Below are 14,735 nucleotides of genomic sequence, written 5' to 3'. Positions count from 1 at the left end.
ATCCAATTTTTATAAACAACAAAATACCCCACACATCAACATATTTTATAAATCAACATGTTGAGAAATTAGTTCCACTCTACTAAATCAATCTCATTTGAACCTAGGTCATTAAATAGGATCCACAAATATAGACAACAAGACAAAATCTATTAACTATTTCTTCCACATGCAGATCAAAGGTCAATCATCTATGCTCTTTGATCTTTGCAAGACAGTGGCATAGATTGCATGGTTGAATCAATTGCTTATGCAGTTGGGTAAATGGTCGGTATATTGGGAAAATCAGGTTGGTTTGGATGCTCTTCTGGATAGGGTCAGTACTCAACTGCTAGGTGACTCAGTTCCAGCCATGAGAGAAATACTGATGGTTCCTTGGAAATAGGCACTAATTCCCAGTTGACTCATGGTTTGGAGGAAAGGAATTCCCCTATCCTGCTGCATTGGTGTGTGATGTCACACTGTGTGAACACTAATGATGGAAGCAAGAATTTGGAGCATTCTGGCTGAGGATCTAATAGATAGAATCCTTGCAAAGCTACCAGCAGAATCCTTTCTCTGTCTTAGGTGTGTGTGCAAGATATGGAATGCTCCTGTCATCGTCAAGCTTTCTTTCACTGTGCACCAAAATATCACACAGGCTTTGGTTGGTAATGTTGAAGTGCCAGGATCACAAAATTGTCAGGACATATGATAGCTTTCTCAGTAAGTGGCACATCATATCTCTCTCATTTCTTCCTTATCCAACAGCATGAGTTGTGGGGCCTCAGGTGGCTTATTGTGCTTGAAAACCCCATTCTGCCTTTCTGTTTGCAATCCCCTAACAAAAATGTGGAGAGAGCTTCCCTACAATTCATTTGAACATAATTGAAATTCTGTTGCAGGTGGCTGGAGACAAGATTTTAGTGGCAGGTACATGTTTTGATAGGAAGACGCAGATCTATGGCTCAGTAAGTGATACCTGGCAAAGAACGGAGGATGTTCCAATGCAAACAAACCTGAGATAAGACGTGAATTACTATGATGGTGTCATATATTTTAGCGCATCAGAGGCATTTGGGCTTGTGGGGTATGATACGCAAAGAGGGTCATGGAGAAGGGTGCAAGCTACCAGACCCATCCCATTACCGGACTCACTTGTATGCAGTTGTTTGGTAAGTTGTAGCAATCAGCTTTATCTTGTTAATGGAGTTGGAAAGAATGAAATTTCAAGGAGCATCTCGGTGTGGCAGCTGAATGAGCACATAACAGAATGGAGGGAGGTCCAGAAGTTGCCAGAGATGATGTGCAAGAAACTCCTTGCAATTTCTTACCATAATTATGACCAAATATGATGCGTAGGCCATGAAGACTACATCTATCTTTCCTGTTTTCCATCATCTCAAGTATTTGTTTACAAGTTGCAATGTCGGACATGGCATTGGCGGCCTACATGTCCATCTATACCTGATGAAGCAAGTTATGGCTTCAAATGGTTTTCTTTCACTCCCAGTTTATGTCCATTGGTCTACTTTCTTTGGCCTACTCTTGATCATGAAATTTTATGAGGATTCAAGGTTGCAGAGTTGACCATTAGTCTCCTTGCAGCATGATTATACATTTCTTTTTCATTTTTATAAATATGAACAGTGTCACAATAGTATTTATCTAGGCAATTTCAGAATAAGTTAAGTTCGGCGGCTGTGGGATTTTAACTGCAACTGAGATATTGAAGTTGCTATAATTCATCCCATAGGCTTGTTTTTGTGTGATCTTATAATCCCTGAGGTCATATTTGAAAATATGATATCATGAAAGGCAGTTAGTAATGTAACAAACCTGATTGAAAATATACTCGACAGGAATAGATGGATGTCAAATTCAAACCCTTGGCTACTGTTTCTGATTTCAAGTATAAGGCAGTGCATAATAATTTTTATGATCTTGCAACACTGATACCAGTCATATTCTAAGTTGCTGTGATGATTTGATTTATGCATGTATTATGATTTGGGTGGCCATTGGACTGGCTTCAAAGCAATCAAATATAGGGTGTTCTAATTTTTAAGAAAAACAAGCAGCCAAAATTTTATAATTAAGAGAGGCTACCAAAGTAAGACCACAAAAAATAAAAGCAGTCTACAGGCTGCATGATTTAAGCTCAATATCTTGAAAAGGTGTGCAAATATAAATGTTAGCGATTTTAAACTTCAAAATATTATAAAAATATGCAAACATGAAAATTTTAGCGATTTTAAACTTCAAAACATTATAAAAATATGCAAACATGAAATTAACTTTCATTATGTAATGCCCAAAATGTTTAGATGTTGCATAGTGGTTGGATAAAAATTACCTTCAATACGACAATTATTTTTTGCGGAATTGAATGGAAGCACATGTGACATTTGGTATAGAATCATTGATACAAATATGCCCAGATATGACGATTTTAAAATGTACATATCGTCACAGTAATTATCTATATAGAGAAGAGCATACTACATAACATTAAAAATAATTATTAATTATTTATATATGTTGTTTCTATACCTTTGTTTATAGTATTTTTATATTATGTTTATGCCTTTGTTGTGAGTACACACACTCTTACATTCTCTAGTTTTCCCGAATTTCAAATGTTTTTCATAAACCCTTTACTTGATACAGCAAAAGATAATTTAACTATTTTGGTAAGGATTTAGTGACTCCAACATCACGATACAATCGATGGACACGCATGAGCTATTAAATAAACAGTCGACAGAATCCAAATATAGGCATGCATATGGAAATGTTTGGATATTATATTAATATATAATGCTATGTTGTTACATCCCAAATTTTGAACTAATTTAAATTTATTTATAGTCGTTGAATTGAATGGATTTTCTTTCATAATCATGTGAAAAGGGTAGTTAAATATATTTGTTGTATTCATTATGTTAACTATTTAATGATGATGGTCATTATCCATTATTTGTCATGTGATGATTATTAGTTGCTTGATTTTGAAATTATGGTTAATAATTAAATTCCTTATCTACATAAAATGTTATTATTGATTTATCATAGAACTTGTTACTATTGTGGAAAATGTTGCACGAGTGATTGCAGGAGAAGATGAAGGGGAGAAGCATTGCTAAACAGGATCAACGGAATGTGATACTAGTTTAGTTCAATTATCAAGTATGGCTTTTAACTGTCTTGGTAAGGACCTAGCGACTTCAACATCAGGATACAATCGATGGCCACACATGAGCTATTAAATAAAACATTTAAAAATATTAGTTATTTTTAATTAATTAAAAATAATGCATGCCTCAAATGGCTTTTGATTGACTTTTTCACCACATCACTATAATGTATATTTATGTACGTGCACATAGATATAGAAATAAAGGTGACATTATAATATTATTTTTATACAAGATTTTATCAAATATGTACATTTAAATACATGTACAGAAAGATAAAATAATCTTCCAAATAAAGCATGTATTTAGATATACTCAATAATAGATACGACTTTGGATAAAATAAATAATATGATGCCCTCTCATAAATCCATCTACGTGTAATTATCCTTGATTTATAACCTTCAAATCTTTTTCCATATTTATTCAAATTCTTGCCAGAAACCGAAATGCGCATTTGGCATATTGGCGTTCAAGAAGCCAAGTCTTTTCTTTTTAAGTTATAGCTTCTTGGAAACCAAAAGATTTTTCAAATACTTCTTTAAATTATGAAGCCGTGAGAGACCACAAAGTCTCATTCCTCACGATATCTCTTTGCATTACTCCTCACTGTAACATCCTGATTTCCCGGGTCTAATTTATCATTCAACTTACTCAAGGAATACAATTACTTCTTCGTTTCATAGGAAGACCGTTATATCATTCATGTTCATGTGAACAAGATTTACCATTAAAATTAGTTAGACAAAATTTCTTAACTTAAAAACTCGAAGTACCATCAAATGAAATTAATACATAAATTGAAACTACATACCTTGGAAAAACTGAGATTGAAATCAACTAGGGATGCTTCTGCAACCACCCGAGTTAGTCCACAATACACTATAACAATTTCTCATAACAACTATCATCTAAAAACCACTATCTTATAATCAAATAATAATTACAATTAAATACTTCTATTATTTTAAATTCGGGCATCACATACCATTGTATCAATTAGGGCATCATTTACCATGGATTTAATTTAGGGCTTTCGCAATGACGGATACAATTTAGGGCTTCTGTGACCACGAATTTCATCTAGGGCTTTTGATACCACGAATTTAATTAGGGTTTCCAATACCACTGTATCATTTAAGGTTCCAGCTGTCATACAATCAATTAGGGCTTCAATTTTCTTTTCCTTTCGACTCCTTTCTGTAACAGTAACTCAAGATTAGAAATATACTTGTATTCGATATTCATATAAATGAAGAGTATTTATGAATCTATCCCTTACATCTAGGTGTAAAATAACAATAACAACGAAATAACTCAATTTAATCTTACCTCCTCATAAATAAAAGTGATATTACCTATTTTAGATAGACAAATGAATGCATGGCTTATTTCTATCTATCGCATGTCCGACGTCTTGAGAGAGGTGAAACATTGTCAACGGCTTAACCACCCAACTTCGGACCAGAATATATCCCTACACAATCTCTAACGGGAAAAGGCCCTCCCTACCCGGAATTGGCAGGGAACATCATTCCATCCACTAGGCATCATGATATATAACACGCCATACGACTTGGTAGTAGGAGATCACAATAACAAAAATGTGCATGAGCTATTAATTAATTCATAATAAATGATGATTATTGATATGTCATAACTGATATTGAATTTTTATTATTGATGATTCCCTTTCTCACACCTCATCACCCATCTTCTTGGCTACATAGTCGGGTGAGTCCAGGTATTCAAGATTCTCTAAAAAACCCATTCTATCAGTTTTTGAGTGCATCCAACATTTCACTAACTGTGATTGCTTAATTATGTTCTTTAAAGATCTCAAATTGAATATCTAATTAATTAATTCCACCCCTTCACCATAATGCCTGGTGAATTCCATGGTATTCGGATTTATGATAATATTTCCATCTTTGTTTAACATTCTAAGCTAAATTTAAATGCTCACAGCTTTCATAGCATTTCAATCTTTTATATGCATGATTGATACACTCTAAAGAATTAAGATTCATCTGTAATATAAGCATAATTTCTAATAATTATAAATCTATTACAGTCCACATATTTCAGTCTGTGTTTATACTAGTTCCAAAACATTGGATTTTTCATGATTTCATATTCATCACCAAATTGAGTATAAATTTCATAGCATTACCATTCATCATTTTGAGACAATTTATGGTTAAAGGGACAATCAACGATATAAACATATTTGGTGACCTAATATCTTGTAACTGATATCCATCTAGATGGTAACTTTATTGCCTAGAACCTTAAATGAATTCAAAGAATTTCTAATCTCACATATCCTGTTATATATGAATAAGAAGCATGACAGAGTTTTATACATAGGTCAGCGTCACATGATCACATGGAAATCGACACACTATTTCAAGCAATGTCTTAAAATCTTAAAGAAAAACCATAGTCATTAAAAGAGGAAAATGATAATCTTTTCATGAAATATGGCAGACTTATAAATTAAATCTTTATCTTATTAAGGAATACGATAGACCTTGAGAGAGAAAATGACAGTAACCTTTACTTAAATCATTGCCATAATACAAATAGCTTAAGGAACGAATTTTTGAATCCAAAATATTCCTGTAGAAAGCATAATATAAAAGGTTACGGGTTGCATCTGATATCTCTTACATGACTAAAAACTGAGATCGATTTGCACTTATTTAAATTTTCCAACCTTGCTATCAAACCCGCAGCAGATGGAAAACATTTTAAGTTGGGAAAAGATAATTTTCTAAACGAAGGTGACTGGGTGATGCGTTTTGAGCAGAGCTTAGCCTCTCCGGTGAAATCAAATAATATATCCAGTTGCCAAGGAAAAGAAATGGTCAAGAAAGTTGAATGCCAAAAGACGATTAAGAAATCCATAATATAGAATAAGCTAAACTCTACGACTACCATCCATTACAAGAAAGCCCCTACAAAAACCGAAGATGACCATTCAGATTCCAATTATTAAATTGACTAAGAAAGAAAAGAATAAGAAGTTGGAATGAATTGGAAAATTAAAATTTGAAGATTATAATAATACAATTAATATAATTCGAACATTATTATAAAGTACAATTATTAAATTATTAAATGATAATGAAGCCAAATCATATTTATATTTAAATGAGCATTTATAAACAATTATTAAAAATACTACTACAAAAGATAATTAAAAATCTTTTAAGATACGTTTTATAAATAATTTAATTATTTTAATCAAATTATTTATTAAATAACTCAATTATTTTAATCAAACTATTTATTAAAATAACTCATGCGATTCCATAGATGTATTCTATTCCAAGTCGCTAGTTCCTCTATCTATCTGCCCAATGATGGTGATGTCCTACCTAATTCTTTTCTAACAATGTTTTCACCCCTTTTGGCATGCTCCCTACAAGGAATTTCTCCGTAATTAAATTATAAATTATATACTCATAAATAATCATAATAGTTAACCTTTCATCCAAATTCCATGAATTCACGATAACGATCAACTAATATGTGGTCTTCACTTGAAATCATAACGACTAACTATCTTACCATTTCACCAGATTATATCAAATTAAACTGCCAACTGACTTCATGTGAACCTAAACGTCTATATTTCAAGCTAGGTCAAAAATTGGGATGTAACACTCATGTTCTTTCCCTCTACATATTTCCTTGCCACGATTTGCCCATTTCATTGAATACTTTTGCTGAAAGACGTGATTGGTAATCACACTGAGATCTACGTTTGAAGTTATTTCCATGAAGGAACTGATTAATAGCATCCAATCAAGGCTCCAATACTTCTTAACTTACCAGGTTATGTGGTTGACTTACCATATCCAATCGATTTATAATATGTTTTTATTAGATACCATTGCATTGTATTTATAGCAGTAAGCTATAGATTCTTGAAAAGTCATACAACATCCTTGTTTGATATCATCCGATAGTTCCTTCTTAAGTCAAAACTTCTCATGATAAGTCAAGGTCAATTGTTCATGATATGATTCCACATCTTCATTTTACTGCTGAATGTCAAAATCAAATGGTATTTATTTTGCAAGTCTTAAGATTATATTTCTCAAGTGACAAAAATGTGATATGTTGAAAACATGTAATATTCTTATATCAAGTTGAGAATCAACAGACAGAGCTGATTGGTCTGAGATTCAAACACCTAGGACTCACCAGGCTGTATAGCCAAGGAAGAGGTGAAGAGGTGAGATAGAAATCTACAATAACATGGAAATAAAAATTAGACATCACATAACAATTCTAAATTATTTGAGAAAGGAAAATCATCTAATAGCTTGTGCATGTTCATACTTATTGTTCCCCTGTTATCAAGTCAAGCAGTGGTGATCGGGTCATTGAACCCTTCCGAAAACCTTGGCCAAGGTTGTTAAAGGCATGTTTTCCATCTATGATCACTTGATGTCAGTAGTGTCAGTTATTCAAACATGTTCATCTATACTCTGCGGACATTCTAAACACCGGAATGCTCAAGTGGCTAGACTAAAAGTATCCCGAGCCTAATCCCGGGGTAGGGAAAGCCTTTCTATTCAATAGATTGTGTGGGGATGAATATGGTCCAAGGTTGGAAGATTAAGTCTAAGTCAATTCTTCTCCTCCTACCGAAAGCCGAGGCTTACACAACCAATTAAAGACTCACTAGTTACTTCTCGTATGTTCTTCTTTCTATTTCATGTTATGCATTTACTTGTATGCAAGAAAAGATAGTAAATCGTTATTTCAATTATTTCAGTTGCTTGTTATTTCAGTTAATCATTGTTACAATTATTTTAGTTGATCATTGTTACAGTAATTTCAGTTGATCGTTGTTACAGTGATTTTAGTTGATCATTATTACAGTCATTTTAGTTAATCATTATTACAATCATTTTAGTTGAATGCTATTACAGTTATTTCAATTTGGTTTTGTTATCTCATTAATCGTTAGTAGTTAAAATCAGTTAATGCCTCAAGAAAAGGAATTCAAAATATTTTGTTTCAATAATTAGTTGTGGAAAACTCTTTCTAGAACACCTTTATTTTGTTATGAAAATGCGTTTGTTACATATGTCCACAGTATCTTATCCATATTTTCCATTTGATATACAAATATGTGTATCTAAACAAGTCAGAGAAGTATTGTGTGACTCTAAAATTTTGTGACTCAATGTTATCATCCAGATTGTGCATATCATAATTTATTTTTCTCTTTACATAGAGACCTCTTCTATACATTTATTAGTTAGGATGTATATGGCTGCTCTGTCTATTGTGAAATTTGATATTAATAGTCATTTACAACAGCAATTAACCAACCAATAGTAAAAACTAAAACAATAGAATAGATGATCACAACATAGTGAAATAGAACAATAGCAAGCATAATCATGAGGAAAAAAACAGGCGATGCTCTGTTTCCAGAATGCAAAACCCAAAATTGCCTTGAAAAATAACAGAACTCGGTCTTCTTTTAAAGGAATTGCTGATGAAAACTATGCAAGAAAAAAATTAATGCTAACTGCTATTAACAACATCTTTATTTTAGTTACTACGAGCCAAGGAAATTTGCATGTTTTGAAGAACTTGTTTGTACATGTTTTCTTTGACAATACTATGCATGATTCTTCTTAATATGCCCTTCTTTAATAAGTTGAACTTCTTCATCTAAAACAGATTTGCAAAATTGATCAAAAGTTTGCTGGGGGGTATTGGGATTTAGTTGAAGAACCCTTTTCCTTGGTTCCTTAAAAACTTTATATGGCTGGGGAAGCTTACTTTCAACCATTGCAATCAACTGAAAATCCTTTTTTGCATATTCAGCACCTATTTTTTTTAGCTGAGTATTTAAAAAAGTAACTTCATTGAAGTAATCAGACATTTTTTCAAAATAAGATGGATCTAAATTCATCAATTTTTCTTCTATACTAAACGTGCTAGCCATGTCTGCATCTTTATAATCTTTTTCTAAGGTCTCGCATAGCTCTATTGGGTTATCAATATCAACAAATCTTCTATTTAGATTGGGGCTCAAAGCTTTACCAATAATACCTCTAGCTTGCTCCAACTTAAATTTCCACAACTCCTTTTCTTTATCAGTTTGTTGAGGTTCTCCAATTTCTTTATTTACTATCCTCCATAAAGCCTTCTCTCTTAGAGCATTCTTGACTGCAATCTTCCAATCTACAAAACCACTTCCATCAAAGATAGGAAAAACTTCATTTGAAGAACCCATGTTAGCAAAAAGATCAAGTTCAAACAATCTAGCAATACTCCAGTAGCATAACAACCCTGTAACCAAATATCACTCCAAAAAAAATCAGCCCTGCAAACAAACCATTTTCAGCAAACTATTTGCCTGTAGCAAAACCCTCTAGCAATATTTCTAGCTGAATTTCTAGATAAATCTCCAGCTAAACTTGGCTAAACCTTGCTCTGATACCATGATAAAAATAAGAGATCTAAGATTTACTAAGATCTGAAATAAGCACAAATACTTGGCAATGGAAAAAACAGAAATAAACACTTAAGAGAGAAGCAAATTTTATTCATCAAACTGATTTCAACAAAGCTATGCAATGGTCTCTATTTATAGAGAGCCTATGAGATGAGGGTATTGATAGAAGATGATTCTAGAGGATAAGTGGATAATGCTAAATGACCTAGTATCATGGAGGACATTCATATCTTCTTAGGATAATGTTGTATGACCTAGTTTCATGGAGGACATTCCTATCTTGTTACCAATTTAATAGGAAATGTGTGGCATACTTGTTGTTTGGTTATAACAGCATGACTGTTGACTATTTCTAACAAAACTGACCTAATCTTATCTTCAAACTATGGATGAAAAGTTCAGGTTTTATTTGCATTAAACTACATTTTACAAATTAAAAACCGAGACAAACAAATTGCAAGAAGATGATTTATTTAGCTGTCTAAGATGCATGCTGGTGGAAATAGAGACAAATGGTGTTAAAAACAGTTTTCTAGTCCATTCTTAGTTGCATGATCACTTTATTTCCAGCATGACATCAATCATCTTCTACATCTATAGCAAGCGGGAGTTTATTGATAAGAGTATTTCATTTGAAAGAAGCTGGGAAGCCAAATCAAAACTAAATAGAACAGGGAACATAATCTAGCAAACAAAAAAATTATAATTATATCAACAAGAAGTTTTTTTAACACTTAACTAACAAAAATTAAAATAGTTCCATATTAACTTACCACAAATGAAACCAAAAGTGGATGGGGCATCAGGACCCATTCTTGGAGGAGCTGAGAATGAAAATTCATGTGTTTAGTGTCCTATTTTGTAATAATATGTTTTGTCAAACTGCTGTGAGAGAAAAATGAAGAAACATTCAATATATTGTTTCATGTGAACAAAAAGAAACAACAGAAAAGAAAAATGAAACCCTAATTCGTGAAAGGCAACATGTCTAAATACCCTAGAACCATGTTGCACAAGCCCTGCCACCACGATATGCCCATAAACATGCATACAATTCTTTTAGGGATAGATTCTAGTGATGTACTTGCCTTCAAGAATTATTTCTTCAATGACTATAGATTAGAAGAAAGTTAGAAATATCAACTGAAATTAATTTTATTTATTAAAAATTTGCTTTTCTTGTTTTGAATTATATTTAATTCATATAAATGATTCTATCTGCATTTTTTCAATACAGTTCAGTATTTTCATTCATTTAACTTTCTTTTATTTACATCACATGTAATTGATTATTGAATTAAAAATTCTTTTGATTATTTAGAGCCATATGAAAATAAACTGAATAACAAGTCTATATTATATTTTCCTTAACTACTGTAAAAGATGAGCATTTGCCGAAAATGGTAGAGTGAGGAGCTCTACATCCCTGCGAATATTCCTACGGACAACAAATTGCAAACATCAGAAAAATTACGAAGGACAAAAAGGAAAGAAAGAATACAAGGAAGTATTGAAAATTAAAACAATCTATTCCACTGTCCATCTTTGCTTTCCAAACACTCAAAGATTTCTTTGATGCTCCTCAATCACATTATAACCTGCAATAGAAAAATTTCACACAAAAATAATTCTACCACAGCCCAAGTGTCAATAAAGCTCTGATACTATATTAAAAATTAAAACTAGAAAGAAACATGGTGACAGCAGATAACAAAATTATTTCATTGATTTGGCTGCACCCTAACAACCAATTACATAACCTCTATAAATAGAGGACTTCTAGCTGTTTAGAGCTTACATGTGGATCATCTAATGTGACAGCACTAACACTTCACTTAACAACCTTGCCATGTGTTTGGAGACAAATTCAATTGCGCATACATGTGGTGGAGTTAACTACAGTCCTACAAAACTGATGGCTACAGAATAGGGAGCAGCAGTCAACTGTTAAACAGAATAGTAGATTTGGTGCAACAAACTAGTGACTTATTCCAACAGGAAGGAGGTCCTCGAATCAAATTATTAGTACTACCTATAGAATTTCTGTGGCAACACCATATTTTGTCAGACGAGTGAAGAAATCCTAATCCGTCAATTTGGAAATCCTGAGATTCTAAAACGTGACACACACAAACAATTACTTTCATAAGAATGGTGTTGCTAGAGGTTGTCGATATTTCAAAAGCAGGGTTTATCAAAAACAATGCCCAAGGGAAAGTTCAACCCATAATCAATCAGACATTCGACGAAAAAAGAGAAATGCAAAGATCTCCACTCATTTGCACAGGTAGCACAAGCCAACCACAACAACAGGGGGAAATATGTTGAATCAGACACTGATGCATAGAAGTGACTTCAAAGCCTTAATTTTCCCAAACAAAATAATGGAATCAAGGTTGTAGAATTGTTAAAAGTTTGGCCCATGTGCACAAAAAAGTGAACCTAACCAGCCTCTAAATAAAATCATGAATTGGTGGTTCGGACCTTCCCAAAACAGTTAATTATCGCTACTCTTCCAGACAATTAATTATTTGTACAACATTAAAAGGAGACCATTAAAAAGGAAATCTTAAATGGGACGCTATTGCCTTTTAAAGGTTTTAGTTTCCACGTTCTTGATTGGTACCCTAATTTTAACCCAAAATATTATAAACTAAAGACATTTCCAAAATGGATTAACATAGATTACCTGGCCATAGAATTCTTACATTTAGATATCCGAGAGGTCATCGGCAAAGTGATGGGATCCTTCGTTGGGGTAGAAGAGATCTTACTGTGATTAGGGGATGTTAAACTTTTAATTGATATAGATTAAAATGCCAAATATCCAGAACCATTGGAATGATAACATTATAATTTGGTGGCAGGGCTTGTGCAACGTGGGTCCAAGGTATTTACAATTTAGACATGCTGCCTCTCGCGTATTAGGGTTTCATTTTTCTTTTATGTTGTTTCTTTTTGTTCTGTCCCTTATGTTAGGGCTTTTTTGTTCAGCTTCCTATGATTCTTTCATCCATTCCATTGCCTATGTCAGCTCCATTTTTTTTCCCTGTATAGCTCCTCCCGTGGAAAGCGAACCCTCATTATCAGATTTAGCATTGTTATGTTTGATTCTGTGCTCTGCTGCTCCTCTGAAGAACTCTCCAACCTGCCTAGCCACTAATTTTAGGTGCATCAAGGCAGCAGGCTTTGCTCATCGTGGCTCTAGAGAATTCAAAGGATGAAATCCCTCGTACATTAGGGTTTTCTCTTTCTTTTTTGTCGTTGCCTTTTGTTCGCAGCCTCTTGCGTTACAAATTTGGTCTACTTCTGCGATTGTTTCCCCATTTTCCATTTTGCATTCCAAATTGCCCACCTTCTTTAATAAGTCTTTTTATTACGTCTTGGATTTTCCATCCCACTTCCTTTTTTAATGACCTTTCTATTTCGTCGTATTAGAGACATAAGTAAATATATTGATTTTTCAAAAAGTGAAAAGTTATAGACAAGAGAGGAATGTCTCAAACATGTCTTAAAATATGTTATTATGTAGTAGTGGTAAAAGGGTCCTTAGTAATTGCAGAAGGCAACAGGTTGGATACTTCATCTTTTTTAGTACATCATAATGAAATGGGAGCTATTTGAGACAGTAGGGTAGGGTTTTTCAGAAAAAATTTAAGAATTCACCTCATCAAGAAGGTAAAAAGGAGCAGAGATATGAAATTGAGAAACAGCCAATAGAAATGATAATTCTGAAAATTGCAATTGCAATTTCACATATAAAAAATTAAAAGAAAAAATAGTATTTAATGATAAAAGAGTTGTTACTGTTGTTGAAAATGAAGTTTCACCAATGGAAATAGATGACCGAAATAGACAATATGAAAATACATGAAATGAATATTTTGTATCAGGGGAGTTCTTTGAAGAGTGATATTGAGCTATTTTCTGCCCCCTTAGAACATAAATAGAAATTGGAACCAAACAAATAACCGATATCCATGAAGGAAAAAAAAGAACACAACAGAGATCAGTGACATGCCTGAACCTATAGTTAATTTCCTAATGAAACACACCAATATGGGTTAGAGTGAGGATGAAAATGTGAATTACACTGATACTTTTGATAATAACAAATTATTAGAATTACGAAAGCTTATAACCGATTGTCTTAATAACAGAAATTAACAGTTTACTGCAAAGAGCCTGACAAAAGAGGAGGTGCGGACTGTGCTTTCCAGTAGATTAAGGTGAAGCAAAAATTGTACAGCAGACAACCAAAAAGGTGAGAATATATGAGAGGAAGATAATTGACAGTGGGGAGGTTGATCATCCTGCTTCACATTATCCTCCAGTGGCGATTGATAAGGATACAACATGCTACAACAGTAGCTGCAGTACTTCATTGAGCACTATTTCAGAATCATAATCTAGCACAAGTGTGATACATAAACGTCTAAATAGTTACTTCCTCTGTTTTGCCCTGTGATCAGATGGTTTAGGCTGCTGGAGACTTTGTGACCGAAAGGAATTTCATCCATCGTACCTGATGCTTTCCACACTGATCAGTCTGTGGTGAACGTGACCAATCCGATCCAGAGGGAATTTTCATTACCTGCGTCTGTCTCAAATGCCTCACAGTGATCTCCCAGTGATCTCTAGCACAGGTCAATAAAACACAGGGTAGTCAATTCGATTGTGAGAATCAAGTAACATCAAAATGGGCAAAGGTATGTTGAGGATTCCTTTTCCCATGGATCCTGATTCAAATTCTATTCACCATAAGCATCGTGACTCTGAGGCTGAAAGTAAGCATACTTTCTCCAGTCACTTTGATAATCATCTTGGGGGCTTGATCTATGTGTATGAGGGCGAGAGGGCTCAAATTCAGGACAATAATTTTTTGGGTACATTCAAGTTCTCAGGCATCCTGTTGGCACTCAGAGGAGTGCCACAGATTAATGGGTGCTTCAACATTTATGTGAATGATATTCAGAGTGTTTTGACAGAGGAAAAGGGGTTGATTGTTTTTGGACATAGTGTTCTGGTGGGCTCTACAAGTTGCAATGACCTCGAGTTGGCCTTTA

The 14,735-nt window shown here is 33.5% G+C and overlaps 1 pseudogene; it reads left to right on the top strand.

Annotated features, from left to right (window-relative positions):
- The first annotated feature begins 475 nt into the window (after window positions 1-475).
- Window positions 476-14,227, top strand: LOC149533271 (F-box/kelch-repeat protein At5g43190-like; annotated as a pseudogene).
- Window positions 14,228-14,735: the final 508 nt, after the last annotated feature.

This window comes from Cupressus sempervirens, chromosome 10 (genome assembly GCF_028749045.1).
Source record: "Cupressus sempervirens isolate cs-2001-9-10 chromosome 10, ASM2874904v1, whole genome shotgun sequence".
NCBI classification, from domain to species: Eukaryota; Viridiplantae; Streptophyta; class Pinopsida; order Cupressales; family Cupressaceae; genus Cupressus; species Cupressus sempervirens.
This window is presented reverse-complemented; position numbering and strand designations above follow the sequence as displayed.